The 14524-nt window shown below is 53.5% G+C and overlaps 1 protein-coding gene and 15 non-coding genes across 17 annotated transcripts in view; all 16 read left to right on the top strand.

The window, feature by feature from the left end:
* Nucleotides 1-14524, top strand: part of SLC38A9 (solute carrier family 38 member 9) — a 127334-nt gene that overhangs the window by 42553 nt on the left and 70257 nt on the right. The window lies entirely within an intron of this gene.
* On the top strand, nt 520-683 carry LOC142137125 (U1 spliceosomal RNA). The gene has a single exon (XR_012687788.1). It is a non-coding gene; the product is annotated as a U1 spliceosomal RNA (small nuclear RNA).
* LOC142137126 (U1 spliceosomal RNA) lies at nt 1494-1656 on the top strand. The gene has a single exon (XR_012687789.1). It is a non-coding gene; the product is annotated as a U1 spliceosomal RNA (small nuclear RNA).
* On the top strand, nt 2454-2617 carry LOC142136942 (U1 spliceosomal RNA). Its single transcript, XR_012687610.1, has one exon. It is a non-coding gene; the product is annotated as a U1 spliceosomal RNA (small nuclear RNA).
* Nucleotides 3419-3582, top strand: LOC142136946 (U1 spliceosomal RNA). Its single transcript, XR_012687614.1, has one exon. It is a non-coding gene; the product is annotated as a U1 spliceosomal RNA (small nuclear RNA).
* Nucleotides 4379-4542, top strand: LOC142137010 (U1 spliceosomal RNA). The gene has a single exon (XR_012687675.1). It is a non-coding gene; the product is annotated as a U1 spliceosomal RNA (small nuclear RNA).
* Nucleotides 5348-5511, top strand: LOC142136947 (U1 spliceosomal RNA). The gene has a single exon (XR_012687615.1). It is a non-coding gene; the product is annotated as a U1 spliceosomal RNA (small nuclear RNA).
* On the top strand, nt 6312-6475 carry LOC142136948 (U1 spliceosomal RNA). Its single transcript, XR_012687616.1, has one exon. It is a non-coding gene; the product is annotated as a U1 spliceosomal RNA (small nuclear RNA).
* On the top strand, nt 7274-7437 carry LOC142136949 (U1 spliceosomal RNA). Its single transcript, XR_012687617.1, has one exon. It is a non-coding gene; the product is annotated as a U1 spliceosomal RNA (small nuclear RNA).
* On the top strand, nt 8236-8398 carry LOC142137151 (U1 spliceosomal RNA). Its single transcript, XR_012687813.1, has one exon. It is a non-coding gene; the product is annotated as a U1 spliceosomal RNA (small nuclear RNA).
* LOC142137159 (U1 spliceosomal RNA) lies at nt 9202-9364 on the top strand. Its single transcript, XR_012687821.1, has one exon. It is a non-coding gene; the product is annotated as a U1 spliceosomal RNA (small nuclear RNA).
* On the top strand, nt 10165-10325 carry LOC142137176 (U1 spliceosomal RNA). The gene has a single exon (XR_012687837.1). It is a non-coding gene; the product is annotated as a U1 spliceosomal RNA (small nuclear RNA).
* On the top strand, nt 11127-11289 carry LOC142137160 (U1 spliceosomal RNA). Its single transcript, XR_012687822.1, has one exon. It is a non-coding gene; the product is annotated as a U1 spliceosomal RNA (small nuclear RNA).
* On the top strand, nt 12091-12253 carry LOC142137018 (U1 spliceosomal RNA). The gene has a single exon (XR_012687683.1). It is a non-coding gene; the product is annotated as a U1 spliceosomal RNA (small nuclear RNA).
* LOC142136937 (U1 spliceosomal RNA) lies at nt 13050-13214 on the top strand. The gene has a single exon (XR_012687605.1). It is a non-coding gene; the product is annotated as a U1 spliceosomal RNA (small nuclear RNA).
* Nucleotides 14010-14174, top strand: LOC142137112 (U1 spliceosomal RNA). Its single transcript, XR_012687775.1, has one exon. It is a non-coding gene; the product is annotated as a U1 spliceosomal RNA (small nuclear RNA).

Below are 14524 nucleotides of genomic sequence, written 5' to 3' on the forward strand. Positions count from 1 at the left end.
TTGTTGCACAGTCCAGCTGCTGTAAAAGGGAAAAAGAGAAAAAAAGACAAGAAAAAATCGGCTTCAAGTGCTGTAGCTATGACAGACCACCCCTGAGCCCCCCCACCCCCCCCCCCCCCCCACCACACGGGGAGTTCAGGGGCTGGGAGTCATCAAGGCAGCACCTAAAGGAGGGCAACGCTGTTGCCCCGCGCCTCGGCCAGACGTAGGGGCAGAGTGTACTGTCTGTCCCTTTTCACGCGCAGCCGACAGTTGGGGCCAACTTTGGCCGACTGCTTGGATGACATCACCGTATGCAAATCTTATCTGCTGCAGTGTACCCTGGGAGTGCTTGTACTTGTGCGTGCAGTTTGAAGTTTGGGGTGCTTCGGAGCACCCTTCCGCTCCACGTACAGAGCTGTGGCTTTTCTGCAGTTGTCGCCCCCCAGCCGAAGGTTAATTTGCGCCGCATGAGGAAAACCTCCTTCACTTGACTGGGATGTGCCCGAGCAGCGGCCTTGCAGGGCCCTAGTCCAACTCATACTTACCTGGCAGGGGAGATACCATGATCACGAAGGTGTTTCTCCCAGGGCGAGGCTCATCCATTGCACTCCGGGTGTGCTGACCCCTGCGATTTCCCCAAATGCGGGAAACTCGACTGCATAATTTGTGGTAGTGGGGGACTGCGTTCGCGCTTTCCCCTGATCATCTCTGGTAAAAGGTCAGCTTTGTTTGTGTCTTGTCTTTTTATTTTGAACAAGAAAACCTTTGCCGTGTTTAAAATGTTTATTCTTTATTCCTCTGTTACATCTGCGCAGACCGTGTTCCTTTTCAGCTGTGTTGGTAGCAGTACATTTCCCTCAGCTCAGACATCAGTCCTGATCTCTCCTGTGGGTTTGCTGCATGCTTTCTTCTCGTGCTTTGCAATGCACAACCCATAGATGGCAGTGCAGGACCCACACTCTTTCACTTGCTTTGCAAAGCAGGCCTGGATGGGAGCTGTTGCACAGTCCAGCTGCTGTAAAAGGGAAAAAGAGAAAAAAAAAAAAAGACAAGAAAAAATCGGCTTCAAGTGCTGTAGCTATGACAGACCACCCCTGAGCCCCCCCCCCCTCCCCCCCACCACACGGGGAGGTCAGGGGCTGGGAGTCATCAAGGCAGCACCTGAGAGAGCACGCTGTGCCACTCGCCTCGGCCAGTCGTAGGGGCAGAGTGTACTGTCTGTCCCTTTTCACGCGCAGCCGACAGTTGGGGCCAACTTTGGCCGACTGCTTGGATGACATCACCGTATGCAAATCTTATCTGCTGCAGTGTACCCTGGGAGTGCTTGTACTTGTGCGTGCAGTTTGAAGTTTGGGGTGCTTCGGAGCACCCTTCCGCTCCACGTACAGAGCTGTGGCTTTTCTGCAGTTGTCGCCCCCAGCCGAGGGTTAATTTGCGCCGCATGAGGAAAAACCTCCTTCACTTGACGGAGGTGTGCCCGAGCAGCGGCCTTGCAGGGCCCTAGTCCACTCATACTTACCTGGCAGGGGAGATACCATGATCATGAAGGTGGTTCTCCCAGGGCGAGGCTCATCCATTGCACTCCGGGTGTGCTGACCCCTGCGATTTCCCCAAATGCGGGAAACTCGACTGCATAATTTGTGGTAGTGGGGACTGCGTTCGCGCTTTCCCCTGATCATCTCTGGTAAAAGTCAGCTTTGTTTGTGTCTTGTCTTTTTATTTTGAACAAGAAAACCTTTGCCGTGTTTAAAATGTTTATTCTTTATTCCTCTGTGCCATCTGCGCAGACCGTGTCCTTTTCAGCTGTGTTGGTAGCAGTACATTTCCCTCAGCTCAGACCTCTGTCCTGATCTCTCCTGTGGGCTTGCTGCATGCTTTCTTCTCGTGCTTTGCATGCACAACCCATAGATGGCAGTGCAGGACCCACACTCTTTCACTTGCTTTGCAAAGCAGGCCTGGATGGGAGCTGTTGCACAGTCCAGCTGCTGTAAAAGGGAAAAAGAGAAAAAAAGACAAGAAAAAATCGGCTTCAAGTGCTGTAGCTATGACAGACCACCCCTGAGCCCCCCCCCCTCCCCCCCACCACACGGGGAGGTCAGGGGCTGGGAGTCATCAAGGCAGCACCTGAGAGAGCACGCTGTGCCACTCGCCTCGGCCAGTCGTAGGGGCAGAGTGTACTGTCTGTCCCTTTTCACGCGCAGCCGACAGTTGGGGCCAACTTTGGCCGACTGCTGGATGACATCACCGTATGCAAATCTTATCTGCTGCAGTGTACCCTGGGAGTGCTTGTACTTGTGCGTGCAGTTTGAAGTTTGGGGTGCTTCGGAGCACCCTTCCGCTCCACGTACAGAGCTGTGGCTTTTCTGCAGTTGTCGCCCCCAGCCGAGGGTTAATTTGCGCCGCATGAGGAAAACTCCTTCACTTGACGGAGGTGTGCCGAGCAGCGGCCTTGCAGGGCCCTAGTCCAACTCATACTTACCTGGCAGGGGAGATACCATGATCATGAAGGTGGTTCTCCCAGGGCGAGGCTCATCCATTGCACTCCGGGTGTGCTGACCCCTGCGATTTCCCCAAAAGCGGGAAACTCGACTGCATAATTTGTGGTAGTGGGGGACTGCGTTCGCGCTTTCCCCTGATCATCTCTGGTAAAAGTCAGCTTTGTTTGTGTCTTGTCTTTTTATTTTGAACAAGAAAACCTTTGCGTGTTTAAAATGTTTATTCTTTATTCCTCTGTGCCATCTGCGCAGACCGTGTCCTTTTCAGCTGTGTTGGTAGCAGTACATTTCCCTCAGCTCAGACCTCTGTCCTGATCTCTCCTGTGGGCTTGCTGCATGCTTTCTTCTCGTGCTTTGCATGCACAACCCATAGATGGCAGTGCAGGACCCACACTCTTTCACTTGCTTTGCAAAGCAGGCCTGGATGGGAGCTGTTGCAACAGTCCAGCTGCTGTAAAAGGGAAAAAAGAGAAAAAAGACAAGAAAAAATCGGCTTCAAGTGCCTGTAGCTATGACAGACCACCCCTGAGCCCCCCCCCCCCCCCCACCACCACACGGGGAGTTCAGGGGCTGGGAGTCATCAAGGCAGCACCTGAGAGAGCACGCTGTGCCCCGCGCCTCGGCCAGACGTAGGGGCAGAGTGTACTGTCTGTCCCTTTCACGCGCAGCCGACAGTTGGGGCCAACTTTGGCCGACTGCTTGGATGACATCACCGTATGCAAATCTTATCTGCTGCAGTGTACCCTGGGAGTGCTTGTACTTGTGCGTGCAGTTTGAAGTTTGGGGTGCTTCGGAGCACCCTTCCGCTCCACGTACAGAGCTGTGGCTTTTCTGCAGTTGTCGCTCCCAGCCGAAGGTTAATTTGCGCCGCATGAGGAAAACCTCCTTCACTTGACGGGGATGTGCCCGAGCAGCGGCCTTGCAGGGCCCTAGTCCAACTCATACTTACCTGGCAGGGGAGATACCATGATCATGAAGGTGGTTCTCCCAGGGCGAGGCTCATCCATTGCACTCCGGGTGTGCTGACCCCTGCGATTTCCCCAAATGCGGGAAACTCGACTGCATAATTTGTGGTAGTGGGGGACTGCGTTCGCGCTTTCCCCTGATCATCTCTGGTAAAAGTCAGCTTTGTTTGTGTCTTGTCTTTTTATTTTGAACAAGAAAACCTTTGCCGTGTTTAAAATGTTTATTCTTTATTCCTCTGTGCCATCTGCGCAGACCGTGTCCTTTTCAGCTGTGTTGGTAGCAGTACATTTCCCTCAGCTCAGACCTCTGTCCTGATCTCTCCTGTGGGCTTGCTGCATGCTTTCTTCTCGTGCTTTGCATGCACAAACCATAGATGGCAGTGCAGGACCCACACTCTTTCACTTGCTTTGCAAAGCAGGCCTGGATGGGAGCTGTTGCACAGTCCAGCTGCTGTAAAAGGGAAAAAGAGAAAAAAAGACAAGAAAAAATTGGCTTCAAGAGCTGTAGCTATGACAGACCACCCCTGAGCCCCCCCCCCCCCCACCACACGGGGAGTTCAGGGGCTGGGAGTCATCAAGGCAGCACCTGAGAGAGCACGCTGTGCCCCGCGCCTCGGCCAGACGTAGGGGCAGAGTGTACTGTCTGTCCCTTTTCACGCGCAGCCGACAGTTGGGGCCAACTTTGGCCGACTGCTTGGATGACATCACCGTATGCAAATCTTATCTGCTGCAGTGTACCCTGGGAGTGCTTGTACTTGTGCGTGCAGTTTGAAGTTTGGGGTGCTTCGGAGCACCCTTCCGCTCCACGTACAGAGCTGTGGCTTTTCTGCAGTTGTCGCCCCCAGCCGAGGGTTAATTTGCGCCGCATGAGGAAAACCTCCTTCACTTGACGGGGGTGTGCCCGAGCAGCGGCCTTGCAGGGCCCTAGTCCAACTCATACTTACCTGGCAGGGGAGATACCATGATCACGAAGGTGGTTCTCCCAGGGCGAGGCTCATCCATTGCACTCCGGGTGTGCTGACCCCTGCGATTTCCCCAAATGCGGGAAACTCGACTGCATAATTTGTGGTAGTGGGGGACTGCGTTCGCGCTTTCCCCTGATCATCTCTGGTAAAAGTCAGCTTTGTTTGTGTCTTGTCTTTTTATTTTGAACAAGAAAACCTTTGCTGTGTTTAAAATGTTTATTCTTTATTCCTCTGTGCCATCTGCGCAGACCGTGTCCTTTTCAGCTGTGTTGGTAGCAGTACATTTCCCTCAGCTCAGACCTCTGTCCTGATCTCTCCTGTGGGCTTGCTGCATGCTTTCTTCTCGTGCTTTGCATGCACAACCCATAGATGGCAGTGCAGGACCCACACTCTTTCACTTGCTTTGCAAAGCAGGCCTGGATGGGAGCTGTTGCACAGTCCAGCTGCTGTAAAAGGGAAAAAGAGAAAAAAAAAAAAGACAAGAAAAAATCGGCTTCAAGTGCTGTAGCTATGACAGACCACCCCTGAGCCCCCCCCCCTCCCCCCCACCACACGGGGAGGTCAGGGGCTGGGAGTCATCAAGGCAGCACCTGAGAGAGCACGCTGTGCCACTCGCCTCGGCCAGTCGTAGGGGCAGAGTGTACTGTCTGTCCCTTTTCACGCGCAGCCGACAGTTGGGGCCAACTTTGGCCGACTGCTTGGATGACATCACCGTATGCAAATCTTATCTGCTGCAGTGTACCCTGGGAGTGCTTGTACTTGTGCGTGCAGTTTGAAGTTTGGGGTGCTTCGGAGCACCCTTCCGCTCCACGTACAGAGCTGTGGCTTTTCTGCAGTTGTCGCCCCCAGCCGAGGGTTAATTTGCGCCGCATGAGGAAAACCTCCTTCACTTGACGGAGGTGTGCCCGAGCAGCGGCCTTGCAGGGCCCTAGTCCAACTCATACTTACCTGGCAGGGGAGATACCATGATCATGAAGGTGGTTCTCCCAGGGCGAGGCTCATCCATTGCACTCCGGGTGTGCTGACCCCTGCGATTTCCCCAAATGCGGGAAACTCGACTGCATAATTTGTGGTAGTGGGGGACTGCGTTCGCGCTTTCCCCTGATCATCTCTGGTAAAAGTCAGCTTTGTTTGTGTCTTGTCTTTTATTTTGAACAAGAAAACCTTTGCCGTGTTTAAAATGTTTATTCTTTATTCCTCTGTGCCATCTGCGCAGACCGTGTCCTTTTCAGCTGTGTTGGTAGCAGTACATTTCCCTCAGCTCAGACCTCTGTCCTGATCTCTCCTGTGGGCTTGCTGCATGCTTTCTTCTCGTGCTTTGCATGCACAACCCATAGATGGCAGTGCAGGACCCACACTCTTTCACTTGCTTTGCAAAGCAGGCCTGGATGGAGCTGTTGCACAGTCAGCTGCTGTAAAAGGGAAAAAGAGAAAAAAAAAAAAGACAAGAAAAAATCGGCTTCAAGTGCTGTAGCTATGACAGACCACCCCTGAGCCCCCCCCCCTCCCCCCCACCACACGGGAGGTCAGGGGCTGGGAGTCATCAAGGCAGCACCTGAGAGAGCACGCTGTGCCACTCGCCTCGGCCAGTCGTAGGGGCAGAGTGTACTGTCTGTCCTTTTCACGCGCAGCCGACAGTTGGGGCCAACTTTGGCCGACTGCTTGGATGACATCACCGTATGCAAATCTTATCTGCTGCAGTGTACCCTGGGAGTGCTTGTACTTGTGCGTGCAGTTTGAAGTTTGGGGTGCTTCGGAGCACCCTTCCGCTCCACGTACAGAGCTGTGGCTTTTCTGCAGTTGTCGCCCCCAGCCGAGGGTTAATTTGCGCCGCATGAGGAAAACCTCCTTCACTTGACGGAGGTGTGCCCGAGCAGCGGCCTTGCAGGGCCCTAGTCCAACTCATACTTACCTGGCAGGGGAGATACCATGATCATGAAGGTGGTTCTCCCAGGGCGAGGCTCATCCATTGCACTCCGGGTGTGCTGACCCCTGCGATTTCCCCAAATGCGGGAAACTCGACTGCATAATTTGTGGTAGTGGGGGACTGCGTTCGCGCTTTCCCCTGATCATCTCTGGTAAAAGTCAGCTTTGTTTGTGTCTTGTCTTTTTATTTTGAACAAGAAAACCTTTGCCGTGTTTAAAATGTTTATTCTTTATTCCTCTGTGCCATCTGCGCAGACCGTGTCCTTTTCAGCTGTGTTGGTAGCAGTACATTTCCCTCAGCTCAGACCTCTGTCCTGATCTCTCCTGTGGGCTTGCTGCATGCTTTCTTCTCGTGCTTTGCATGCACAACCCATAGATGGCAGTGCAGGACCCACACTCTTTCACTTGCTTTGCAAAGCAGGCCTGGATGGGAGCTGTTGCACAGTCCAGCTGCTGTAAAAGGGAAAAAGAGAAAAAAGACAAGAAAAAATCGGCTTCAAGTGCTGTAGCTATGACAGACCACCCCTGAGCCCCCCCCCTCCCCCCCACCACACGGGGAGGTCAGGGGCTGGGAGTCATCAAGGCAGCACCTGAGAGAGCACGCTGTGCCACTCGCCTCGGCCAGTCGTAGGGGCAGAGTGTACTGTCTGTCCCTTTTCACGCGCAGCCGACAGTTGGGGCCAACTTTGGCCGACTGCTTGGATGACATCACCGTATGCAAATCTTATCTGCTGCAGTGTACCCTGGGAGTGCTTGTACTTGTGCGTGCAGTTTGAAGTTTGGGGTGCTTCGGAGCACCCTTCCGCTCCACGTACAGAGCTGTGGCTTTTCTGCAGTTGTCGCCCCCAGCCGAGGGTTAATTTGCGCCGCATGAGGAAAACCTCCTTCACTTGACGGAGGTGTGCCCGAGCAGCGGCCTTGCAGGGCCCTAGTCCAACTCATACTTACCTGGCAGGGGAGATACCATGATCATGAAGGTGGTTCTCCCAGGGCGAGGCTCATCCATTGCACTCCGGGTGTGCTGACCCCTGCGATTTCCCCAAATGCGGGAAACTCGACTGCATAATTTGTGGTAGTGGGGGACTGCGTTCGCGCTTTCCCCTGATCATCTCTGGTAAAAGTCAGCTTTGTTTGTGTCTTGTCTTTTTATTTTGAACAAGAAAACCTTTGCGTGTTAAAATGTTTATTCTTTATTCCTCTGTGCCATCTGCGCAGACCGTGTCCTTTTCAGCTGTGTTGGTAGCAGTACATTTCCCTCAGCTCAGACCTCTGTCCTGATCTCTCCTGTGGGCTTGCTGCATGCTTTCTTCTCGTGCTTTGCATGCACAACCCATAGATGGCAGTGCAGGACCCACACTCTTTCACTTGCTTTGCAAAGCAGGCCTGGATGGGAGCTGTTGCACAGTCAGCTGCTGTAAAAGGGGAAAAAGAGAAAAAAAGACAAGAAAAAATCGGCTTCAAGTGCTGTAGCTATGACAGACCACCCCTGAGCCCCCCCCCCCCCCCCACCCACACCGGGGAGTTCAGGGGCTGGGAGTCATCAAGGCAGCACCTGAGAGAGCACGCTGTGCCCCGCGCCTCGGCCAGACGTAGGGGCAGAGTGTACTGTCTGTCCCTTTTCACGCGCAGCCGACAGTTGGGGCCAACTTTGGCCGACTGCTTGGATGACATCACCGTATGCAAATCTTATCTGCTGCAGTGTACCCTGGGAGTGCTTGTACTTGTGCGTGCAGTTTGAAGTTTGGGGTGCTTCGGAGCACCCTTCCGCTCCACGTACAGAGCTGTGGCTTTTCTGCAGTTGTCGCCCCCAGCCGAAGGTTAATTTGCGCCGCATGAGGAAAACCTCCTTCACTTGACGGGGATGTGCCCGAGCAGCGGCCTTGCAGGGCCCTAGTCCAACTCATACTTACCTGGCAGGGGAGATACCATGATCATGAAGGTGGTTCTCCCAGGGCGAGGCTCATCCATTGCACTCCGGGTGTGCTGACCCCTGCGATTTCCCCAAATGCGGGAAACTCGACTGCATAATTTGTGTAGTGGGGGACTGCGTTCGCGCTTTCCCCTGATCATCTCTGGTAAAAGTCAGCTTTGTTTGTGTCTTGTCTTTTTATTTTGAACAAGAAAACCTTTGCCGTGTTTAAAATGTTTATTCTTTATTCCTCTGTGCCATCTGCGCAGACCGTGTCCTTTTCAGCTGTGTTGGTAGCAGTACATTTCCCTCAGCTCAGACCTCTGTCCTGATCTCTCCTGTGGGCTTGCTGCATGCTTTCTTCTCGTGCTTTGCATGCACAACCCATAGATGGCAGTGCAGGACCCACACTCTTTCACTTGCTTTGCAAAGCAGGCCTGGATGGGAGCTGTTGCACAGTCCAGCTGCTGTAAAAGGGAAAAAGAGAAAAAAAGACAAGAAAAAATCGGCTTCAAGTGCTGTAGCTATGACAGACCACCCCTGAGCCCCCCCCCCCCCCTCCCCCACCACACGGGGAGTTCAGGGGCTGGGAGTCATCAAGGCAGCTCCTGAGAGAGCACGCTGTGCCCCGCGCCTCGGCCAGACGTAGGGGCAGAGTGTACTGTCTGTCCCTTTTCACGCGCAGCCGACAGTTGGGGCCAACTTTGGCCGACTGCTTGGATGACAATCACCGTATGCAAATCTTATCTGCTGCAGTGTACCCTGGGAGTGCTTGTACTTGTGCGTGCAGTTTGAAGTTTGGGGTGCTTCGGAGCACCCTTCCGCTCCACATACAGAGCTGTGGCTTTTCTGCAGTTGTCGCCCCCAGCCGAGGGTTAATTTGCGCCGCATGAGGAAAACCTCCTTCACTTGACGGGGGTGTGCCCGAGCAGCGGCCTTGCAGGGCCCTAGTCCAACTCATACTTACCTGGCAGGGGAGATACCATGATCATGAAGGTGGTTCTCCCAGGGCGAGGCTCATCCATTGCACTCCGGGTGTGCTGACCCTGCGATTTCCCCAAATGCGGGAAACTCGACTGCATAATTTGTGGTAGTGGGGGACTGCGTTCGCGCTTTCCCTGATCATCTCTGGTAAAAGTCAGCTTTGTTTGTGTCTTGTCTTTTTATTTTGAACAAGAAAACCTTTGCCGTGTTTAAATGTTTATTCTTTATTCCTCTGTGCCATCTGCGCAGACCGTGTCCTTTTCAGCTGTGTTGGTAGCAGTACATTTCCCTCAGCTCAGACCTCTGTCCTGATCTCTCCTGTGGGTTTGCTGCATGCTTTCTTCTCGTGCTTTGCATGCACAACCCATAGATGGCAGTGCAGGACCCACACTCTTTCACTTGCTTTGCAAAGCAGGCCTGGATGGGAGCTGTTGCACAGTCCGCTGCTGTAAAAGGGAAAAAGAGAAAAAAAAAAAAGACAAGAAAAAATCGGCTTCAAGTGCTGTAGCTATGACAGACCACCCCTGAGCCCCCCCCCCTCCCCCCCACCACACGGGAGGTCAGGGGCTGGGAGTCATCAAGGCAGCACCTGAGAGAGCACGCTGTGCCACTCGCCTCGGCCAGTCGTAGGGGCAGAGTGTACTGTCTGTCCCTTTTCACGCGCAGCCGACAGTTGGGGCCAACTTTGGCCGACTGCTTGGATGACATCACCGTATGCAAATCTTATCTGCTGCAGTGTACCCTGGGAGTGCTTGTACTTGTGCGTGCAGTTTGAAGTTTGGGGTGCTTCGGAGCACCCTTCCGCTCCACGTACAGAGCTGTGCTTTTCTGCAGTTGTCGCCCCCAGCCGAGGGTTAATTTGCGCCGCATGAGGAAAACCTCCTTCACTTGACGGAGGTGTGCCCGAGCAGCGGCCTTGCAGGGCCCTAGTCCAACTCATACTTACCTGGCAGGGAGATACCATGATCATGAAGGTGGTTCTCCCAGGGCGAGGCTCATCCATTGCACTCCGGGTGTGCTGACCCCTGCGATTTCCCAAATGCGGGAAACTCGACTGCATAATTGTGGTAGTGGGGGACTGCGTTCGCGCTTTCCCCTGATCATCTCTGGTAAAGTCAGCTTTGTTGTGTCTTGTCTTTTTATTTTGAACAAGAAAACTTTGCCGTGTTTAAAATGTTTATTCTTTATTCTCTGTGCATCTGCGCAGACCGTGTCCTTTTCAGCTGTGTTGGTAGCAGTACATTTCCCTCAGCTCAGACCTCTGTCCTGATCTCTCCTGTGGGCTTGCTGCATGCTTTCTTCTCGTGCTTTGCATGCACAACCCATAGATGGCAGTGCAGGACCCACACTCTTTCACTTGCTTTGCAAAGCAGGCCTGGATGGGAGCTGTTGCAGCACAGTCCAGCTGCTGTAAAAGGGAAAAAGAGAAAAAAAGACAAAAAAAAATCGGCTTCAAGTGCTGTAGCTATGACAGACCACCCCTGAGCCCCCCCCCCTCCCCCCCACCACACGGGGAGGTCAGGGGCTGGGAGTCATCAAGGCAGCACCTGAGAGAGACACGCTGTGGCCACTCGCCTCGGCCAGTCGTAGGGGCAGAGTGTACTGTCTGTCCCTTTTCACGCGCAGCCGACAGTTGGGGCCAACTTTGGCCGACTGCTTGGATGACATCACCGTATGCAAATCTTATCTGCTGCAGTGTACCCTGGGAGTGCTTGTACTTGTGCGTGCAGTTTGAAGTTTGGGGTGCTTCGGAGCACCCTTCCGCTCCACGTACAGAGCTGTGGCTTTTCTGCAGTTGTCGCCCCCAGCCGAGGGTTAATTTGCGCCGCATGAGGAAAACCTCCTTCACTTGACGGAGGTGTGCCCGAGCAGGCGGCCTTGCAGGGCCCTAGTCCAACTCATACTTACCTGGCAGGGGAGATACCATGATCATGAAGGTGGTTCTCCCAGGGCGAGGCTCATCCATTGCACTCCGGGTGTGCTGACCCTGCGATTTCCCCAAATGCGGGAAACTCGACTGCATAATTTGTGGTAGTGGGGGACTGCGTTCGCGCTTTCCCTGATCATCTCTGGTAAAAGTCAGCTTTGTTTGTGTCTTGTCTTTTTATTTTGAACAAGAAAACCTTTGCCGTGTTTAAAATGTTTATTCTTTATCCTCTGTGCCATCTGCGCAGACCGTGTCCTTTTCAGCTGTGTTGGTAGCAGTACATTTCCCTCAGCTCAGACCTCTGTCCTGATCTCTCCTGTGGGCTTGCTGCATGCTTTCTTCTCGTGCTTTGCATGCACAACCCATAGATGGCAGTGCAGGACCCACACTCTTTCACTTGCTTTGCAAAGCAGGCCTGGATGGGAGCTGTTGCACAGTCCAGCTGCTGTAAAAGGGAAAAAGAGAAAAAAAGACAAGAAAAAATCGGCTTCAAGTGCTGTAGCTATGACAGACCACCCCTGAGCCCCCCCCCCCCCCCCCCACCCACCAAACGGGGAGTTTCAGGGGCTGGGAGTCATCAAGGCAGCACCTGAGAGAGCACGCTGTGCCCCGCGCCTCGGCCAGACGTAGGGGCAGAGTGTACTGTCTGTCCCTTTTCACGCGCAGTCCGACAGTTGGGGCCAACTTTGCCGACTGCTTGGATGACATCACCGTATGCAAATCTTATCTGCTGCAGTGTACCCTGGAGTGCTTGTACTTGTGCGTGCAGTTTGAAGTTTGGGGTGCTTCGAGCACCCTTCCGCTCCACGTACAGAGCTGTGGCTTTTCTGCAGTTGTCGCCCCCAGCCGAAGGTTAATTTGCGCCGCATGAGGAAAACCTCCTTCACTTGACGGGGATGTGCCCGAGCAGCGGCCTTGCAGGGCCCTAGTCCAACTCATACTTACCTGGCAGGGGAGATACCATGATCATGAAGGTGGTTCTCCCAGGGCGAGGCTCATCCATTGCACTCCGGGTGTGCTGACCCCTGCGATTTCCCCAAATGCGGAAACTCGACTGCATAATTTGTGGTAGTGGGGGACTGCGTTCGCGCTTTCCCCTGATCATCTCTGGTAAAAGTCAGCTTTGTTTGTGGCTTGTCTTTTATTTTGAACAAGAAAACTTTGCCGTGTTTAAAATGTTTATTCTTTATTCCTCTGTGCCATCTGCGCAGACCGTGTCCTTTTCAGCTGTGTTGGTAGCAGTACATTCCCTCAGCTCAGACCTCTGTCCCTGATCTCTCCTGTGGGCTTGCTGCATGCTTTCTTCTCGTGCTTTGCATGCACAACCATAGATGGCAGTGCAGGACCCACACTCTTTCACTTGCTTTGCAAAGCAGGCCTGGATGGGAGCTGTTGCACAGTCCAGCTGCTGTAAAAGGGAAAAAGAGAAAAAAGACAAGAAAAAATCGGCTTCAAGTGCTGTAGCTATGACAGACCACCCCTGAGCCCCCCCCCCCTCCCCACCACACGGGGAGTTCAGGGGCTGGGAGTCATCAAGGCAGCTCCTGAGAGAGCACGCTGTGCCCCGCGCCTCGGCCAGACGTAGGGGCAGAGTGTACTGTCTGTCCCTTTTCACGCGCAGCCCGGACAGTTGGGGCCAACTTTGGCCGACTGCTTGGATGACATCACCGTATGCAAATCTTATCTGCTGCAGTGTACCCTGGGAGTGCTTGTACTTGTGCGTGCAGTTTGAAGTTTGGGGTGCTTCGGAGCACCCTTCCGCTCCACGTACAGAGCTGTGGCTTTTCTGCAGTTGTCGCCCCCAGCCGAAGGTTAATTTGCGCCGCATGAGGAAAACCTCCTTCACTTGACGGGGATGTGCCCAAGCAGCGGCCTTGCAGGGCCCTAGTCCAACTCATACTTACCTGGCAGGGGAGATACCATGATCATGAAGGTGGTTCTCCCAGGGCGAGGCTCATCCATTGCACTCCGGGTGTGCTGACCCCTGCGATTTCCCCAAATGCGGGAAACTCGACTGCATAATTTGTGGTAGTGGGGGGACTGCGTTCGCGCTTTCCCCTGATCATCTCTGGTAAAAGTCAGCTTTGTTTGTGTCTTGTCTTTTTATTTTGAACAAGAAAACCTTTGCCGTGTTTAAAATGTTTATTCTTTATTCCTCTGTGCCATCTGCGCAGACCGTGTCCTTTTCAGCTGTGTTGGTAGCAGTACATTTCCCTCAGCTCAGACCTCTGTCCTGATCTCTCCTGTGGGCTTGCCTGCATGCTTTCTTCTCGTGCTTTGCATGCACAACCCATAGATGGCAGTGCAGGACCCACACTCTTTCACTTGCTTTGCAAAGCAGGCCTGGATGGGAGCTGTTGCACAGTCCAGCTGCTGTAAAAGGGAAAAAGAGAAAAAAAGACAAGAAAAAATTGGCTTCAAGAGCTGTAGCTATGACAGACCACCCCTGAGCCCCCCCCCCCCACCACACGGGGAGTTCAGGGGCTGGGAGTCATCAAGGCAGCACCTGAGAGAGCACGCTGTGCCCCGCGCCTCGGCCAGACGTAGGGGCAGAGTGTACTGTCTGTCCTTTTCACGCGCAGCCGACAGTTGGGGCCAACTTTGGCCGACTGCTTGGATGACATCACCGTATGCAAATCTTATCTGCTGCAGTGTACCCTGGGAGTGCTTGTACTTGTGCGTGCAGTTTGAAGTTTGGGGTGCTTCGGAGCACCCTTCCGCTCCACGTACAGAGCTGTGGCTTTTCTGCAGTTGTCGCCCCCAGCCGAGGGTTTAATTTGCGCCGCATGAGGGAAAACCTCCTTCACTTGACGGGGTGTGCCCGAGCAGCGGCCTTGCAGGGCCCTAGTCCAACTCATACTTACCTGGCAGGGGAGATACCATGATCATGAAGGTGGTTCTCCCAGGGCGAGGCTCATCCATTGCACTCCGGGTGTGCTGACCCCTGCGATTTCCCCCAAATGCGGGAAACTCGACTGCATAATTTGTGGTAGTGGGGGACTGCGTTCGCGCTTTCCCCTGATCATCTCTGGTAAAAGTCAGCTTTGTTTGTGTCTTGTCTTTTTATTTTGAACAAGAAAACCTTTGCCGTGTTTAAAATGTTTATTCTTTATTCCTCTGTGCCATCTGCGCAGACCGTGTCCTTTTCAGCTGTGTTGGTAGCAGTACATTTCCCTCAGCTCAGACCTCTGTCCTGATCTCTCCTGTGGGCTTGCTGCATGCTTTCTTCTCGTGCTTTGCATGCACAACCCATAGATGGCAGTGCAGGACCCACACTCTTTCACTTGCTTTGCAAAGCAGGCCTGGATGGGAGCTGTTGCACAGTCCAGCTGCTGTAAAAGGGAAAAAGAGAAAAAAAAAAAGACAAGAAA

The sequence above is a fragment of the Mixophyes fleayi genome, chromosome 1, assembly GCF_038048845.1.
Source record: "Mixophyes fleayi isolate aMixFle1 chromosome 1, aMixFle1.hap1, whole genome shotgun sequence".
In the NCBI taxonomy this organism is placed as follows: Eukaryota; Metazoa; Chordata; class Amphibia; order Anura; family Limnodynastidae; genus Mixophyes; species Mixophyes fleayi.